Consider the following 17,893-nt stretch of genomic DNA (forward strand, 5'->3'; position numbering starts at 1 on the left):
AATGTTTCCCAGTACAGTGTCTGGGCTTTAATTAGCCTGACAGCGTGACATGATTCCATATTAAGCTCTGAATGTCACATTTATGCATCACCCCTATTGATTTGAAAGGGAAGGTGAAAGCACGATCATCATTATCAATATTACTCAGCCAATTTGGTCTCAGTGAGGTGCAGAGCTGTGATTTAAGCTCACCAGGAGGGAAACTTGATTAATCAAAAACTTTATAGTTTTTCATTACGCTTCTATTAAACTAATGTTATTTGCATGCTGCTTGACTGCACAGCTAAATGAAAGCAAAGGTCTCTGCCAGATAGCAGTTAATGCTTTAGGAGACATTGTGTTCTGTTAATCATCAAAGTCTGATATTGGTTCTGTCTGAATGGAACAAAAAAGGCCAATTAAAATTTACTTCGTTATTAGACATTCTTAGAGATTGCGGGAAGTCGAATACTACTCATGTGAGCTGTATTTTATTATGTCATTATCCATTCAAGTTAGTGTAAGTCAGACACACAGGGATTAATACACAACAAAGGTTTAAAAAATAGGTTTTAAGTGATGGTGTTGGGGATGGAGTCTGGGTTAAGGTTTTGGTGCAGGTTTGGATATGGGCTTGCTTTGGTCTTGGGTTTATGGTTCAAGTGTTAGATCGAAGGTGTGAGTTAAGTTGGATCAGAATCGGGACAGGATTTCAGTTCAATTCAGGTTAATAATTAATGTTTGGATGAGCAAAATAGATTAGATTCTGTACCTTCGGTTGGTCTGAGGATCTGGAGCTTAAATCACAACATTAATATATCATTTAATGGGAACGTAAAAATGACCTGGTGATGTAATGAGAGATCCACAGTCCAAATCCAATCTGTTGAGGAAATTCTTCCATTGATTGTTGGTTTTGAAACAGAATTGGTGTGGCTGTTCATCCTGTAATCCAATCAAAGTTTTTGTCTTCAAAGTCTTTATACCATAAGAGGCAGCCTCTATAGTACACATTAGGTTATCCGAAGCAGACATATGGCTCTGCTAAACACATCGACTGGTTATGGACTGGGTGAGATCTTCATGCAATTAAGTTGCGGAGATTTATTTTATATCTCTTGAAAAGGACTTGTTGGTTGGCTAACACTGCTTAGTCATGCAGGCTGGTCTCTTGTTTGTCTGTGTACTTCAGGATATGGGTATGTCAAAGCATTGATACTTCAGAACGCCTTTTGTAGTAATAACTGAATGAAAAGTATGATCTGTACTCGTCCAGCATGGTAATTGGGTAAACATCTCCACTATGTGGTAGAATTATGTTACTACAGTCCACATTTTGTGGGATTTGTATTTTCACTTATTAGGCTAATACAACACAACAATACAAATACAAAAATAGAACACATTTTCACACCTTCCTCCCTCCTTTCTTAGTTTTTGACTATTTATAACTATAAAGAGACATTTTAACCAATTGTATAAGTCTATAATGTATTATTAAAAAGAAAATGAAAGCAATCCTTGCTACCAAGCCTGAATCGCAAACAGAAAGTGGGTTGCAAGACATCTATTTCAGTGATACACGAAAAAAGAAAAATATTTGAATTCCACCCTGTGCTGATTGTGCCGGAGTTCCTTCTATTGGTAAATTTTGTGTAATCTATTCTGTGTAAAATCTCCAGGACTTCGGCGTCCTGGATGAGTATTTACAAATGCAAAGAAGCAGCAATATAAGAGTCAAGATAACAGCTTTGTTCTTTCATGCATACAGCATGTGTTTTGCATGCATGTTGCATTTTTGCATTTCAAGCCAAGCTGTTTAAGTTGGGCTTTGTCATTGTGCTGGAGCTGAAATGATAAGACTACAGCCAGAACTGTCTAAAACATCCAAAAATAGCACCATTATCACCAAACATGGTCATTATTTTTTTATAAACCAACAAGGTTCCTTACTACCTTAAGCTTCTTGTTACTTTGGTGTAAATGATTCATTACTGCTAGGCAGTGGTGATTTTCTAAAAGTATAACATTTTCACCTTAAAAAACTAGTTAGCACCTACACCCTAATTTGGATAATTGATTATACTTAAACCTAATAAACCATGACTTTCTGCAGTTGTACGCTTAGCGATCCATGAAATGCTCTAACCTGTGTGCGAAGAGTTTGCTCTTTAAAGTTCAAGTAGGGAGCTCTGTCAGTGTGCACTGGCTGCAGTGTAGCAAGTAAAGGTTGATTCCACATGGAACAGTAGAACAAACATTTTGGCTGTTGAGGCTTCTTTAGGTGTGAGGGAGAGAGAAGGGTAGCAGGAATATAAGGCAGAATCAATGTTGCGATGCGTAGGTCAGGACCCTATGCAGACGGTATATTCCGGAAGGAAGTGGAAACGGACAAGGGAGGAGAGGACGAGGAACTGGGCAGGTTGACAAACAGGGGGGTGTGACAAGTGTGCACTGGTGCATGCTTGTCTTTTTACAGTGTATTTAGTGTCCTGCACATAGTCTGTGTGTCTACCCTTTTGTTTTTATGCTTTCTGACTGAGAGAACCCTTGTAAGATTTCCAATGCACTATTCGTGCAAATGGCAATAAAGGAACTTGATCTCTCTGATGCGGTTTGGCTGACGGAGGGGAATTTTGTAAAGCTCTCTCGACAATGAGAACAACGACACACGGTACCTGCAGTGTCAGAAAATTCCGCTGTTTTCCTACGCAGCTGTGCCAGCCAATGTGGCACCGGGTGATCCATTTCAGGATAAACCAGGGCACTAAGTGCAAGATGATCTGGAGATGTTTGCTGCTTTAAGGACTTCAGGTGCAGTAGTTTGAAAGCTTAAGAACTTCCAAGGCAAGTATGCTACATTTCAGAGGAAGATTCTCTTTTAATTGGTTAATTGGCTTCTGGGAAAAGTTGGCCCTGGTGTGAGTGTGTGTGTGCCCTGTGATGGACTGGCATCCTATCAAGGGCGTATCCTACCTTGTACCCCTTGCCAGACAGGATAGACTCTGACTCCCCCATGACCCTGAATTGGATAAAGTGGCTAGAAAATGGATGGACATTTTGACTCAATTCATTTTTGTTCTATTCTACTTAGGCACACTTGCAATAGGTCAGTCTAGCCAGCAGGGGTCTCCATCACAACAGGATATGTCAGGTAGTTCTTCAGACTGGTTTGTGCAATTGAACAGGGCTGCAAGGCCTTATTTTCCATTAATGGGCTTCAGACAGAGAACGGACGTTTGCTAACGGCCTTTAAACTTTGAGAACAGTCTCCAGCAAACAGCAGGTGCAACCAATCCAAAGTTTAGTTGTTAGTTCTTCCAAATGCAGTGAAATGAAATGCATGGTAGCCATGTTTGAATATTGTTACAGCTTCCTAGGCTTCAGAAACAGTCCAATGTGTTACAGAAGGTGAGTATATTTCAGGCCAGAAATGCATGTGGCAATAGAGATCAAGCTGTAGCACAGCCCCACTCCAATTTGAGGATCAATAGCTGTTTCTTTACCTTTTAAATAATTATCATATTTCTCTGTGTGCCTTTAACAAACATCTGGGTTAATAAAATTGTACTCTCTAACTATGGGAATTGATGATGTCTAATTTCCACTGTCTGGAAAAGATCGAGATCCGTGATGTCCAATGTTTTCTTTTGTCTTTCTTCACAAATGTGTTACAGGCTGAAAAGAAGAAAATGTATCCAAACTGCTTTTTTCCCCCAAATCATTCCCAACATCTGTCGTGCATTTCAAAACCTGTAAGCATACTTTGTACAGAAATGTCCAGCCAACAAACAAAACATAACAGTATAATAATAGAAATTATACAATAGCTCCAAAATACAGTTATTTACTGTTATTTAAGATAACATTAAAAAGGTAGCTCGTGGTTTTTAAAAACCAATGGCTCATTGCTCACTGGCTTGATTTAGTCCCAAAAGTCTGAGTGACATTTTCAGACAGTCTAGGTGCAGTACTAAGTAAAAGTAAGCAGGCAACTGTTAGCTTACTAAAGGTAAATATGGAAATTCCAGTCAAATTGGAACCAAGAGGGCTTAACCGAAAGACGCATAAAGTGACGATCCAGTATTTGTGCACCAGCAGTTGTTATAGAGCAAGTGTGCAGCGAGTGAACTGTGGTGAAAGGACTTTTTCAGAGATTCCAGTTCTTGCCAATAGGTGTCAGGAGCAGTCAGAAGTAAAGAAGTGAGTCAGTGTGTTCCTGTCGACAGCAGTTTGTCTCTCTTTCATCACCACAAGAGCCTCAGAGTGGAATATTTCACCCTAGGAAACTTTCTCCTGGACGTCCGGATGCCTTGATGATGTAACGAATGATGACTTTTACTACCGAACTAGCCTGCCGTGGCTTCTAACCCCTGAGCAGAAATTCTGGTCTTTCTCTTTGCTGCTTAAAGCCATGTTTGAGAAATTCAGGTGATTCGTGATACGAAAGTGGATGGATTTTCGCTTTTGTTTTTCAGTGGAGTGAGATAATAGGCCAAAGACTATTGGAATTTCAGTTTCCAACTTTTAACATCAGCACCAAAGTATCAAGATACTGTACACGCTTCTCCTTACAGCCTTTTTTTTCTCTTATTTACATTACTAACCCTGGCCAGCAGCACCACACGATTAAGCATTCTAGTTACTTATTTACCGATTTGACTTATTTTCTTACTAGTTACTACAGTACATATGTCTAATTTTACATTTGTAAAAACCTGTATGCCATTGGTGTCTTCTTCTTTTACTTTCTTTTGTCTTTATCTTTATCCACAGTGCACAGCATCCTTGGGTTTGGAAATGAGCTTTATAAATAAACTTTATTAGTATTATCTTCCTGTCAGAGTCAAACGAGCTGGAGTTAGCCGAACGTCCAACATGCAGCACAAAGGCAGTGTTGGCAGAGTGCCACTTCCTTCCCCCAAACCCCACATCAGTCCTCGACCCGGAGACGGGTCATTCCATGTCTGAAGTGCGATGGATTATTCTGGTGCATATTTCCTCTGAAACAGTTTACAATCCTCATTCCATCTCTTACCACCCACACTGGCATGATGCCCTTTTTTTATTTGATTTTTTTAACCCTTATGCAAGCGAAGTACCGTAACAAATGTCTCATTCTTTCACCAAGGACACTTCTCTGCCTGCAAGACTTATTTAAAAAATGCTTTTTTTTGTCGTATCATTATCCTAGACATTATAGAGAAGGAATAGAAAAGCATAAGGAATATTAGGATGTATAGTTAAATATGTAGAATTTAAATCAAAGGAAATTATGTTGCAATTGTGCCAGTCACTCATGATTCTTAATTAAGAATACAGTTCTGTTAAGTTCTGTTTCGGTCAGACATTACTACTAGGGGTTCAGTCCAGCAAAGACCAAGCAGATACAATTCTGGACTTCTGAATGAATGTCCTATTCTTACAAACAAGCTGAAGGAACAGAGCCATTTTATTTCGACAAGATTCAAATCTTCCAAATTCTCAAAGGCAGCAGCAAAGTCACCCCCTATGAACTTCGCAGAGGACACAAGCAGAAACTACACTTAAAACTGAAAGAAGGAGACACCACATCACATTCTTGAAACTGGAACCCTGGCTTCTTTCAAGAAATGTCTGGAGGAGACGTCTGGATCAATCAGCTACTAAAATGGAAATGGCTCTAATGACTTCTCATTTTTTATTATTCTTGTGATCTTACTTACCCGATTTCCTTTTTAATAATAATAATTTCTCACACTTATATAGCGCTTTTCTGGACCCTCCACACAAAGCACTTTACAGGTAATGGGGACTCCCCTCCACCACCACCAGTGTGCAGCCCCACCTGGATGATGCGACGGCAGCCATAGTGCGCCAGAACGCTCCCCACACACCAGCTCTCAGTGGGGAGGAGAGCAGAGCGATGAAGCTAATTCATAGATAGGCATTATTAGGAGGCCATGATTGGTAAGGGCCAATGGGAAATTTGGCCAGGACGCCGGGGTTACACCCCTACTCTTTTCAAGAAACGCCCTGGGATTTTTAATGACCACAGAGAGTCAGCACCTTTTTAAAGTCTGAACTGCAATTTCCAAAGATCAAAAGCTTACCACCTCCTCACCACTGCTTTCCCCCAGCTTGTTCTTATCCAGAAACGAAAACGTCAGGATTGAATGCGAAAGTCCTGCCTTTTTGTCCATTGAGCACATTACTTCTAGACAGCAAATTTCCAATCTAGTCGTACAGACTTGCAGCACTATCAACAGATTTAGAATAAAGAAGGAAACTGCATTTGCTGACACATGCTTCACGGAGCAAAGGGAAGACCAAGAGATTTTTTAAAAAAAATCCTCACCCAGATTAATCTTTTCTCACAAACCTGGATTTTGCCGACAATTTTCTGGAAATGAAAATTTTGGTCAGCTTCTCAGAGTGGCCCTGTGGTCAGTCTGGGGGCTTTTGAAAAACACCTTGACTCAGCTAAAAGTTTAAGCTGCCTTAGACACATTTTTTGCTCTGTCGTGCAAAACCAAAAATGTAAATATCAATTGAGGTCTGCCATTTCAGACACTCCCAAAACCCCTGGTCTCAGGTAACCTCTGGACACCGGCAGCCCTACGATGCAAAAAAATGTTTTTTTCAAATAAAATAGTTTTTTTTTAATTTTGGAAAGTACAGTTTAAGGCCATTAAAAAATCCCATACTTACAGCACATTACAGTGTGTTACTATGGACATTTAAAGCATTTCTATTTTGTGTCATTTTTTCTCTACACAGCTGTATATGCTTACACATTACATTGACTTTGCTGTGAGAGTTTCTAAATCATGCTTTCCTGTACCTCTGTATGTTTTACCTTTTACTGGATTTTAAGTGATGTTTTACTGTGTTTCTGCTGTCACTCGCAACAGTACAGGAATAGCAATAAGCTTGGTCTGCCTATGGAAATTGTTGGAACTGCACACCTACAGTATAAAGCAATTCTGTTGTGTTGCTCTGACCTTTCAGGTGTTTTGCTTTCCATTTGCACCCTTTGCACCATAAAATTGCCAATGGAAAAATTCTTTGCTGGTGGAACATTGCTAGAACATCAGATAATTGTGTGTGCTTAATTCCAGAGGAGTGAAATCACAGTTAATTTTGATTCCTTTGGCAAGACTGGCAACAAAGATTATTAACAGACCGAGACGTCAATGAAAATAAATGGGCAATCGGCACAGCTTCCTTCTTGTCCACACAGTAGACAGAACCTAATATGACAGCTATTACAACCGACTACAAAGACTAGGAGATTATAAGTATTATATTGCAACAAACAGTTTGATGACAACTACATAGGTTGTGACAGGTAAAGAAGACTTACAGGCTTGCTGACAGTTTCATTGCCCTATTTTTTACATCGAGGCATGTTAATCATGAAGCAGGTATAATTAGGAAGGCAAAAGCAGAAATCCTACTGGACTCAGAGGCCGGGAAAGACAGAGCAGAGATATATCCCTGGTTTTATAGGGGGAAATCAGTGGGAAAGGTTGCACCTGGGGTAAAAAGGGAGACGCCGAGGGGACAGAACAATGTTGGGCGAGGTGGGTCACTCCAATATGGAAAGTATATTCAAAGTTACCTGATACTGATAAGTTGTTAAAAGAAATAAGAGGAATAATAAGGAACTAATTTAGCAGATGAATGTTAATCGATTAAGGTTGTCAGGAGAACCTGAAACAGCTATAAAAAGTTAAAAACCACCTGAAAACCAGCACTCTCGTCACAGGACATTAACTTGTTAATAGGATATTCATTAACTCCTGAGATCAGACGAGAACAGGATAAACTATAATAAATAAAACTATAATAACGCTGCCAGCAGCCATATCACCCTGCAACTCGCAACTGGCAGCCTACTGAAGCTCAGCAGGTGTGAGCCTGGCCAGTACCTGGATGGGAGACCTCCTGGGAAAAACTGAGGTTGATGCTGGAAGAGGTGTTAGTGGGGCCAGCAGGGGTCGCTCTCCCTGTGGCTTGTGTGGGTCCTAAAGCCCCAGTACAGTGATGGGGACACTGTACTGTAAAGAGGCGCCGTCCTTCGGATGTGATGTAAAACTGAGGTCCTGACTCTCTGTGGTCATTAAAAATCCAAAGCGTTTCTTGAAGAGAGTAGGGGTGTAACCCTGGTGTCCTGGCCAAATTTCCCCCTGGCCTTTACCAATCATGGCCTCCTAATAATCCCCATCTGTGAACTGGCTTAATCTCTCTGTGGGGCTTTTAGTGGAGTGCCCAGCAAAGTATATATAAGCGTAAGCAATTATTAGATAGACAGATAATACTTTATTAATCCCGTAGGGAAATTGATGTATTATTAAGAGTGACTGATAGCAAAGAAGGATTCCAGGCTCAGTCTGCAAGAGCATCCTAAAAAACCATCATACCCAACATTCCACATATGGGAAAGGGTAAAGCTGTCTCATACAAAGATATGAAATGAAAAAACAACAACATATATGCTCTCATTTTCCAACAGCTACTGTTTCCCACCCTTTCTGTACATGGTTTCCTGATTATGTCCTTAGCACAACAAAAACTGAAATCATTCAAGTTGTCTTGTGCACCCCAGTGGTTATTATCATCATGCTACTTTATTTAGGTATTGGATATTTTTCGATAATATGTTTAAACATTATTAATACGTTTATACCTTTTCCTTAAAGTATAAATAAGCATTTTATGATCATTCCTTGCATGTGGTCTAACATAAGTTGTATTTTGGGGTCAAGGGGACTTCAGGAGCTCGTAACTGGGGTGACAGGTGCAGGGGGACCCCTTTCTAGGCTCTTGTATACCTTCTTCCCCAAAAGAGTGAATTGTACAGTATGCGACGTCTGAGTCATAGGATTCACTGTGCACTCAAAACAAACCACTTACTCTCTGAACCCCTTGAGAGTCCTTATACACTTACAGTTGATATGTTTTGTCATGCTTTTTTTCTACAGATTTATTATAATATATAATAACTTTTTTTGTTTGCATTACCATGCAGAATGTATTTCATTATCCACACTTGCTTGCTAGCAGAGAGATGAACAGTTCAGTCCATCTCTTCTAAGAGAGGCCTAACCTGTCTGCGGAAAATAATCCCCATGTTATCCATCATATTTGCGATCGCATCCATTTTCATCAGGCAGTACCACAGATACACCTGGCTGAAAAGGGTGACACCCAGAAAATGATTAAATCAAACACATTTTCTCAAGTCATAATGGGGGGAAAAAATAATTCAGGGAGATTTAGTCAGAAACTCTGAAAAGGACTGCTAAGGGTTGCAACAGACGGCATTAATTCATTTATCCTTGCTGGTTGCCAAAGTTAACTAGTTATAGCTAATGGTTAGAAACCTGTTTGTGAGCTGGCTCTGCCTTTAAGAGATACGTAATTTTCTTTATTGTGCTACAGTTCTCCCATTATTACCTAATCAAAAAATCCCAGAGGTGATGTCAAGGCAGTGAGCAATCCCAAGGTCTGAATCACTTTCATATTAGGATGCTCCTCCTGATACATGGGGTGCCTTTGAGTTACACAGCCTTTTCCAACTGGTGCACCATCAAATCTCTGACCTGCGGAGCAATGAAACTCCCTGACTACCTGCTCTGTGACTAGAACACCAAGAAGATGACCCCAAGGGCAATAACAGCAGACATTAGAGACTTCCTCGCCTCAGTGCAGCAATCAGTCATATCCACGATTTATGTCTCAATGTCCTCGGTGTGCATTGGAACATGTATGAAATTATTATTTTTTTTTAAGCCTTGATCATGTTTCTATGTACGGTACGTTTTAGAATTTAAGTAATTGTTTGGCAAAGATCAATAGTAACAATTGTGTGCCTAGTAATTTTCCAGCTAGGCACGGTGGATGACACATCAGGATGGTATTCCATCCACTTAACATCCACTAAATTCTCTCCAGCAGTGTCCAGTCCCCCCAGCCTGAGCACATCAGCAGCGCAAGCTGTATAACAGTTGGAAACAGAATTTGGGTTAATGTCCATTTCACAGAGAGGGTTAGGGTTCAGATCAAGGGCAGGAGTGGGTCTGTGCCTTGAATATATCAAGAACATGTGACTGAAGGTTGTTCTCTTACAGTATGTTCCCACCTTTCTCAGGGTCTCAAGTGAATCCGATGTCTTCCTCCACCTCCAAAGACTGCATCAGCCAGCTTCCTTACTAGTGTGATGTGATTCAAGGCCTTTTGATTCTGATTCAATCGCATAACACATCGGGAAAGTTGACACAGTTTTGATGGGGAGCTATAAATAAATTCAGTCTGCGTGCCAAAGGGAGTGAGTAAAAAGGAACCAGTTTATAAATGTGTGTGGTTTCATCAACAGCTCTTTTTCTAGTTCCTCTTCCAACAGAAATGCAGGTTCCTTTGCAGTACAAATACTTCTTTTCAAACTGGGATTCGTGTCGGTATGATGGGCAAAGTAAAAGGTAGGAATGGAGTTGGAAGGCAGGAGTGATGTAGTGTATGCATATGCAAAGGAAAATGGTTAAGTCGGATATAGGAAAAAAGCCAATAATTAATGTCTAACAGGACCCAGTAAAACATGATGACTCACTTGAGCTCACAAGCCAGCTAATGTTTCTCACTCAATTGAAATTCAGCCGATCTAATTTAAAACAGATCCATTTTGTGTCTTTTTGTAGGGGGTGGAAGACTAGAGTCACCCCTACCAGCCTCCTGTCTGACCTCTTCTGCCACTGAAATACTACATAGACAATACTCCCAGTTAGGAGAAAGTACAGACAGCCAATAATAAAGTCAAATACTGTATATACGTATGCATTTTTTGCATATCATTAACCTAGGTAGTTTTAGAGGCACAGGGCTCAACAAAACAAAGTTCACATTTCGTTTTTCAGTGTATCTCCGAAAAACAAAAGGACTATTTTAAGTCCTTTTTTTTTTAGAGAAGGATGAACTGTGATGGGCATCTTCGTTTTAGGCAGAACACCGAAAGCACAGAATCAGCAGTAGGAAGAATGGGAAAAGAAACATTTTGGGGGGGGCTCGCATGCAGTGTGAAACAATTCTGCTAGTAAAGTGAAATCCAGTGGGAAGGGCTCCGATGCAATTGCTTTACAAAGTTACCTCCCAAAATTGGTAAAAAAAAAAAAGTTGTATCCTTTAATCTCCTCCTTACTCTGGGGCTTTCCTAAAGCAAGTTTATTTTGTCAAGGCACTTGAATTTCAACCGCAGTATTTATTGTAGTTTTTTTTTAACACAACCTTTTGCGTTCTTTTTATATCCACCCTATTTGAAACTGCAATTGTTCTTTACCGGCAATCTCTTTAGCTCCACGGAACGTGTCCTTAACGAGTGGGAATGGACAGACACGCGCTGTTGACAATGCTCCTGTCCATCTTCTTCCAATACGGGGTCACAGAGGTGCTGGAGCCCATCTCAAGAGGCCCATGGCAGGATACATACTGGGAAGGACACGCCAGACCGTCACACTGGCCACTTTTCCCAGAAGTCAGGTAATGTTTCGACTCACCAGTTGTGGCTGTCTGTTCCTGTTATGTGGTTGGAATTCTCTGGAAGCTGTGGCAACATTGTTAGTCTGCTCATTATACAGTTAGCTATCAGCAGATTAATTATGAAGTCCTTGGGCACCTAAATACTTTACAAGCACAGAAGGTCAAAGCAGAGGTTACGATGTCTTATACTGAACACTTAGGAAGACATTCCTGTATAATAAGGAAATGTGACACGTTTGCCTTGTGAATGCACAACTGGTTCACTTCTAGTTGTCTTTGGAAAATGATCAACCAATACTGCACAGCGCTTTTCCACATTCTTTTAAAGTATTGAATTACTCTGCCACCCACACATCTGCTCCACTCTCTAGGAATGCATTTGAGGGAGACACTAAAACGCCAACAAAAAAAGACGGTTTCAGGTCAACGCAATGAAGTGCGCTGCTCGCTGTGTCAATCAAGAAATACAGGTTTTAGAAAAGCTTCTGAGAGGCTGAACGAAAGGGGAAAAAAAACAACGAGGGGGTGTATTTAATCCTTGCACACAAATCATGCAAGAGATGTGTGCTAACCTGCGAAACCGAACCGACTAACCTCTGAACCTACTCCTTTCAATCAGGCTATATAAACTGATAATTCCATCCATTATCAGAACACTGCTGGTAAGAGTCACAACAACCCACAGCCTACACTAGGAGTAGAGACAGGACCAGATTAAGGTCCTTATAGCCCTTGGCCACTTCTGTTCCATTTGGTGGAAACATCTGAATGGGCATGTAGCTTTCTATGGGTAGACGGGTGTTCAGAATTATTTTGATTTTTTTTTGCATAGTCTCTCCTTGCTTTACGCAGTATATATTCAAGAGGAGATCTGTGTTAAAGTGTTTTTTGAAGACCCTTTAATTTGTGTAAGATCTAGACGCAGTCCCTACTCTGTGCCTAATGGATAACAGGCCCCCGAGGACAGCGATACAAGGGCAGTATATAATACTGATCTTAACCGCCTAACACAGTTTTGAGTTAACATGCAGAATAATCCATCCGACTGTTATCCAATCTGCTCTATCCAGTGCAGGGTCGCCTGCTGAGCCAGAGCCTAACCCAGCAAGCAGCAGGCACAAGGCTGGATACACTCTGGATGGGCTCGCAGAATTAGATGACACCAAAATCTCAGCAAGAGCAGGCAAAGTCTCGCTTATGCATGTTCTAACACAGCTTCAGTCTCCACCACCTTCTTTCCAGGGAACCCACAATGCCTCCTGTCTCATGTGTCCTGTGGTACTGAGCACATTCCATATCGTGGGTTCTGCGGTTTCACCGCATTCCACAATCTGCCTCATGCCTTTTGAAATATGCTTCAGCGATTAACTAAGGCTCCCCGAGTGTGTTACGAGTAAGAAAGTCAGTGGTGTTGCAGAGAGGTCATGATCTGTGATGAAAATCAAATGGATATGCTGGATCTCCTTGCACGAGGTGAATCATGGGCTTCAATGGGGGGATCAGTGGGGGTACATGAGTTGACCATACGCGCAAATTCAGAAACATGAAGCTTCAGTTTGAGCTCGTGTTGGGAGTGGTTAAATCTAAAATTCCTTTTCTATTTTGGTTAATGTAAGGGTAATGAAGTATGATATATAATTATGATGTATATATACTGATGGAGAAAAGAAATGCAACACTTCCTCCTCCACACTCTGGCCCTCCCGTCTGCGTGGATCAGGCTGAAGAGTGACTCATCCGTGAGGAGGACCTGATGCCACTGCTGACGAGTCCATCACAGCCTCTGTCTGGCCCAAGCCAGTCGGGTGTGACGTCTACGAGGTGTGAGCAGAGGGCCTCTGACTGGACGCTTTGCTCTAAGGCCAGCAGCATGGAGCCTCATTGTCCTGTCACTGGTGTGGGCATTGCGTCTCCCGGCAGGTTCAGCAGCAGTACGGGGGGCGGATCTGAAACGATCTCTCACATGGACCAGTCTGATGTGTCGGTCCTGCTCTGGTGTGGTCACTTGAGGGCGACCAGATCTCGGACAGTCATCTGTCCTGCTGGTCTGCTGAAACCTTCTCTGCAGACGGGACACAGTGGAACGGCTTACTCCATAGTGTCCGACACTCCATAGTGTCTTAGGTCACTTTTTCTTGCAGTGACCTAAGCTTTGAATTAAGGCCTTCTTAAAAGTGACCTGATCAGGCATTGTTCCAGGCATGAGTCCTTTTGTCTTGTTGATATTCAGCAGGGCCAGGCTGTTGTCACGGACCCACTTTCGGCATGCTTCACCTCACTCCTATATGCAGACTCATCGTTGTTATTGATCAGCTGTGATGTCATCAGTGAGTTTGATAATGTTGTGTCTCCTGTATGTGGCCGTACAGTCATGGGTGAACAAGGAGCACTGCCCAGGCCTGACAGAGCAGCCTTGGAGAGCTCCAGTATTTCAGATCACTGCAGAGGAAATAATGTTGTCAATTTTCACCGGCTGCCCATCATCAAATCCAGTTGCAGCTGCAGATGGAGTTGCGTAAACCCAGATTCCTGATTTCTGTGAACCAGCAGAGTGGGAACAATTGTGTTGAAAGCTGAGCTGTCATCTATAAATACTTACACAGTTATCCTGCCTGTCTAAATGTTGGATGGCAGGACGGTATGACATGCTAGAGATATGGTATCATCAACTGACTTGTTTGAGCAGTAAGCCAACTGATGTGAGCTGAGGGAGTCAAGAATAACGCAATTTATATATGACAAAACATAATGAAACTTCATAACCACAGCAGTGAGTGTATTCACTGTCTGATATCCTACACAGTCTAGGAGGAGGCGGTGACACTAGAATGAGAAATACAACCAAATTCCTGTCCCAGTTGGCAAATTTAAGGTTTTAATTCACGCCTTCATGTTGTCTTCAACAGCTACTGTAACTCCACTACAACCGGAATAGAAGCAGACTTGCCTTCATAACCTCAGACAGAAGTTTGTTTCATATCCCACTTCAGTGTGTGATAGCTGACTCAGACAGTGCTTGTCTGTCAACTCTTTGGGATTCTTTGACCGACAGAATGATATGTTAATATAATATTGTTACAGCTTTAGGTGACTTAGAAGTGATTTTAGATGAAGTTTGTGACACTGGGAAGAGTAAATACTTCGAACTTCAAAGGAGAGAGGATCTGTGCTGAGGTCTGGGGGTCCCTTGAGCAGAAGCAATAGTAAAGTGTATCTTAGTATGCCTAGGCAAGTTGTGGATTAATGATTGCAGGGCAGAAAGACACAATATAAGTCCACCTTAAGGACATTAGGAGAAGGTGAAGAGGGAAAAGGAGAGCAGGGAGAAGACAGATGAGTCCCAAGGAGTTGGGGCCTGAAGGTTAAGCCAGGCAAGAGCTCTTACTTCTTGATCATCCAAATCAAACCTGACTGGAGCTAAGTATTTGAACCTTGTTAGAGAGAGCATGCTATTCTGTGTTTTTAGGGAACTTGGGTTTCCTGGTACCTCAGTTAGAAACGTCTTTCCTGATAAGGGTGCATTTTACGGACAGGGACATAGGCTCCCATTTATTTTGTGGCAGCCAGAGTGCAGAAAGATTTAACTGCAGGTTGCTCTTTATTTAGTTAGAAGGCAGCTTACAGTATCTCTTGTGTGGCCTCTGTAGGCAAATTAAGAGTGTTGTGCTTGGTTGCAGTCTGGGGTTTTATGGGTGACCAGAATGTTAGGCCTGTGAAACACCTTGTCTATAAATACTGTATATGATGTAACTATGTGTTGTATGTTTTGTGTCTTGTGTAGTTTATTGTAATAAATATTTGTTTAACCAAGCGCGCCTGGATCATTACTCCTCTCAACAAAGCTGTGCTGGAGAACAAAGAATTCACATGCCTCTAATTATACCAGCCACTCTGGTATAGTAATCGCTTACAAGTCAGGGGTTATGAATAATTATTTTGCTAATCTGTCCAGCCCCCATTTGTAACAATATTATATATCAATGTATGGTATTTGGCAAAGAACAGTCACAGACTCTGTATGTTGTGCAAACCCTCTCACTTCACTTAGAAATTTTTGTTCTCACCTTCTTCTCATAGACTACAATAAGTTTTTGCATTGTTGAGCAAACTGGAGGAAACCTGCTTGTGACTTTTAACCGGCTCTTCAAAATGAAATGTTGTTTTTTTTCCATGCGGTAATTGGAAAAATGAAAACAATTTGGTTTCCACATTCAAATACTGTGAGGAATAGGCAATTTTCTCTTTCTAACAAACTGGAATTTCCTGTGTGGCATTGTGTGGTAAGTTCGAGGATGGTAAAACAGAAAGGTGCTCTGCAGAGTTTTGAGTAATTTAAGATACATTTGAATCAGATTGAGTTTAACTCCATCAGCAATGTATCAAATCCTCCAGGGCATCAATTATTCTAAATTTCTTGCCTGTCAAAACTCAGTTCATTATTTAGCCTGATGTATTCAATTATAAAGTCATTCTTTTCAAAGAAGTTTCTTGTAGTATATGAAACAAATCATTTGGAAGAGGTTCAGTTCTAAGAAAGCATGTTACAGAATGCTTACCCAAAATTCACAGACTTAGAGTAGGGGTATAACCCCGGCGTCCTGGCCAAATTTCCCATTGGCCTTTAGCAATCATGGCCTCCTCACAATCCTATGAATCAGAAAAGCACTATATACAAGTGTAAGCAATAAATTAAAAAATCGATCTTTTCCTGATAGTGGAATTCAGCTTGGCTCTACTGTATATGGTCAAAAAATACAACAGTTCTTATCTATGATATTAATATTTCAAGTGCCTAGAAGTGATTCAAAGTGAGTTATGCCTTATCTTTAACCACTGTAGTGCTAAAACCCCTGTTCTGGAGCTGTACTAGTTTTTGGAGGTTGCATTGTGTTTACGACATTGGAAACATAATCAGTAAACTCTATTTCGCACCTTGCTTAGGGGTTATAGGGACTGATGAAGAAATGTGTCCTAATTGTTTTAAATGGGTTTTAATCTGAGAGATACTGAACTGTCAGCTGCAAAGGGGTGTAGCTGAAACATTATGCTTTCCTGTCAGGTCAGTGCCCAACCTCTCCATTCAATACATCCTGTCAGAGGAAGGAAGAAAACTCCTACTCCTTATCTCCATGAAGTGCAGGTGATACTCCTTTTAAAGATGAAGAACACTCCTTTCAAAGATCAGAAGAACACCGCAAGTCAGTGTAAAAGGTCAGCAGGTCAGAGGAAGCCAGAATGGTTCAGTAATCAATGTGTTTTCTCAGTGGAATATCTGGAATGCATTTTAGGTGGGGTGGAATCAAAATCTATAAACCTTACAAGGAACCATATTTACTTATTTGGTGTTATCAGCACTCAGTGTTGTGTTTCACAGTGACCTTGTTTGAGCTGCAAGTGTAGTAATGCTTATCTACATCAGAACATTATCTACTTCAGAGCAGTTCTTGAAGTGTGATTTTTTTTTTCCACTGGAGGCATGGCTGTTTAACAGAATGCAATAGCAAATACAAAACAAGGTGTGCTGCCCCAGCAACTCACCTGTGCCTGACAGGTCAAACCTCACACATGGGGCACCTTGAATGCTCATTATAGCCTTTATAACCATCACAAGGGAATCTGTCTCTCTCCACTGCAATGACATGGGCTCACACAGAAATTCTGTGGGCTGTTCTTCCCTTCTATTGCTGTTAAGAGCTGGACCAGGACATCAGTCCATCTCTTTAGTCTCCAAGTTATAATCACAATAAAAAATAATAGCGCAAAAAAAAAAGTGGAGTGAAAATGATTTTTTTTTCCTGAAAGCTGGTCCTGGGGTAAACTGAAGTCACAGGTAAGTTATCTTTGTGACTGCTACTTTTTTCCCCAATGTACTGTAGCTCACTTCTGCGTCCCTCCTCTCCAGCACAGCTCAAATGAAAATGGATGGCCACGTAAGAATATGTCAGAACTCATCAGACACAGATGTCAGTACCACTGAATAACATGAAGTCAGTTCACATCCACTTATATTTTCAGGAAAAGAGAGAGGCCACCACTTTGAGTCAAAATAAAAGAAGAGCTACCTCAAATTAATAGATAATGTACTCGTGTGTGATCATCGTTTATCTCCCAGTCAATCAAACGTCCGCCAATCACAGATTTCACTCAGGAATCGGAAAATGAAACAGGAGACATTAGATGTTGTGAACCAAAAACAATTGCCTCTGCTTCTCGGGAAATCGAAGCAGGAGGGAATTGGATTGTGTCCACATTTTCAGCCCAGAAGTTCAGCTTAGTCAAAAGAGCTCTCCAAGAGAATGTGGGGGTGTCATTATTAAAGGAAAATGGAAATCACAGCTACTGTATGCTGGTGATCAGTCCCATTCATACTGGGTGCTAAACACGGCCTACCTCACAGCCA

This window comes from Lepisosteus oculatus, chromosome 24 (genome assembly GCF_040954835.1).
Source record: "Lepisosteus oculatus isolate fLepOcu1 chromosome 24, fLepOcu1.hap2, whole genome shotgun sequence".
Lineage (NCBI taxonomy): Eukaryota > Metazoa > Chordata > Actinopteri > Semionotiformes > Lepisosteidae > Lepisosteus > Lepisosteus oculatus.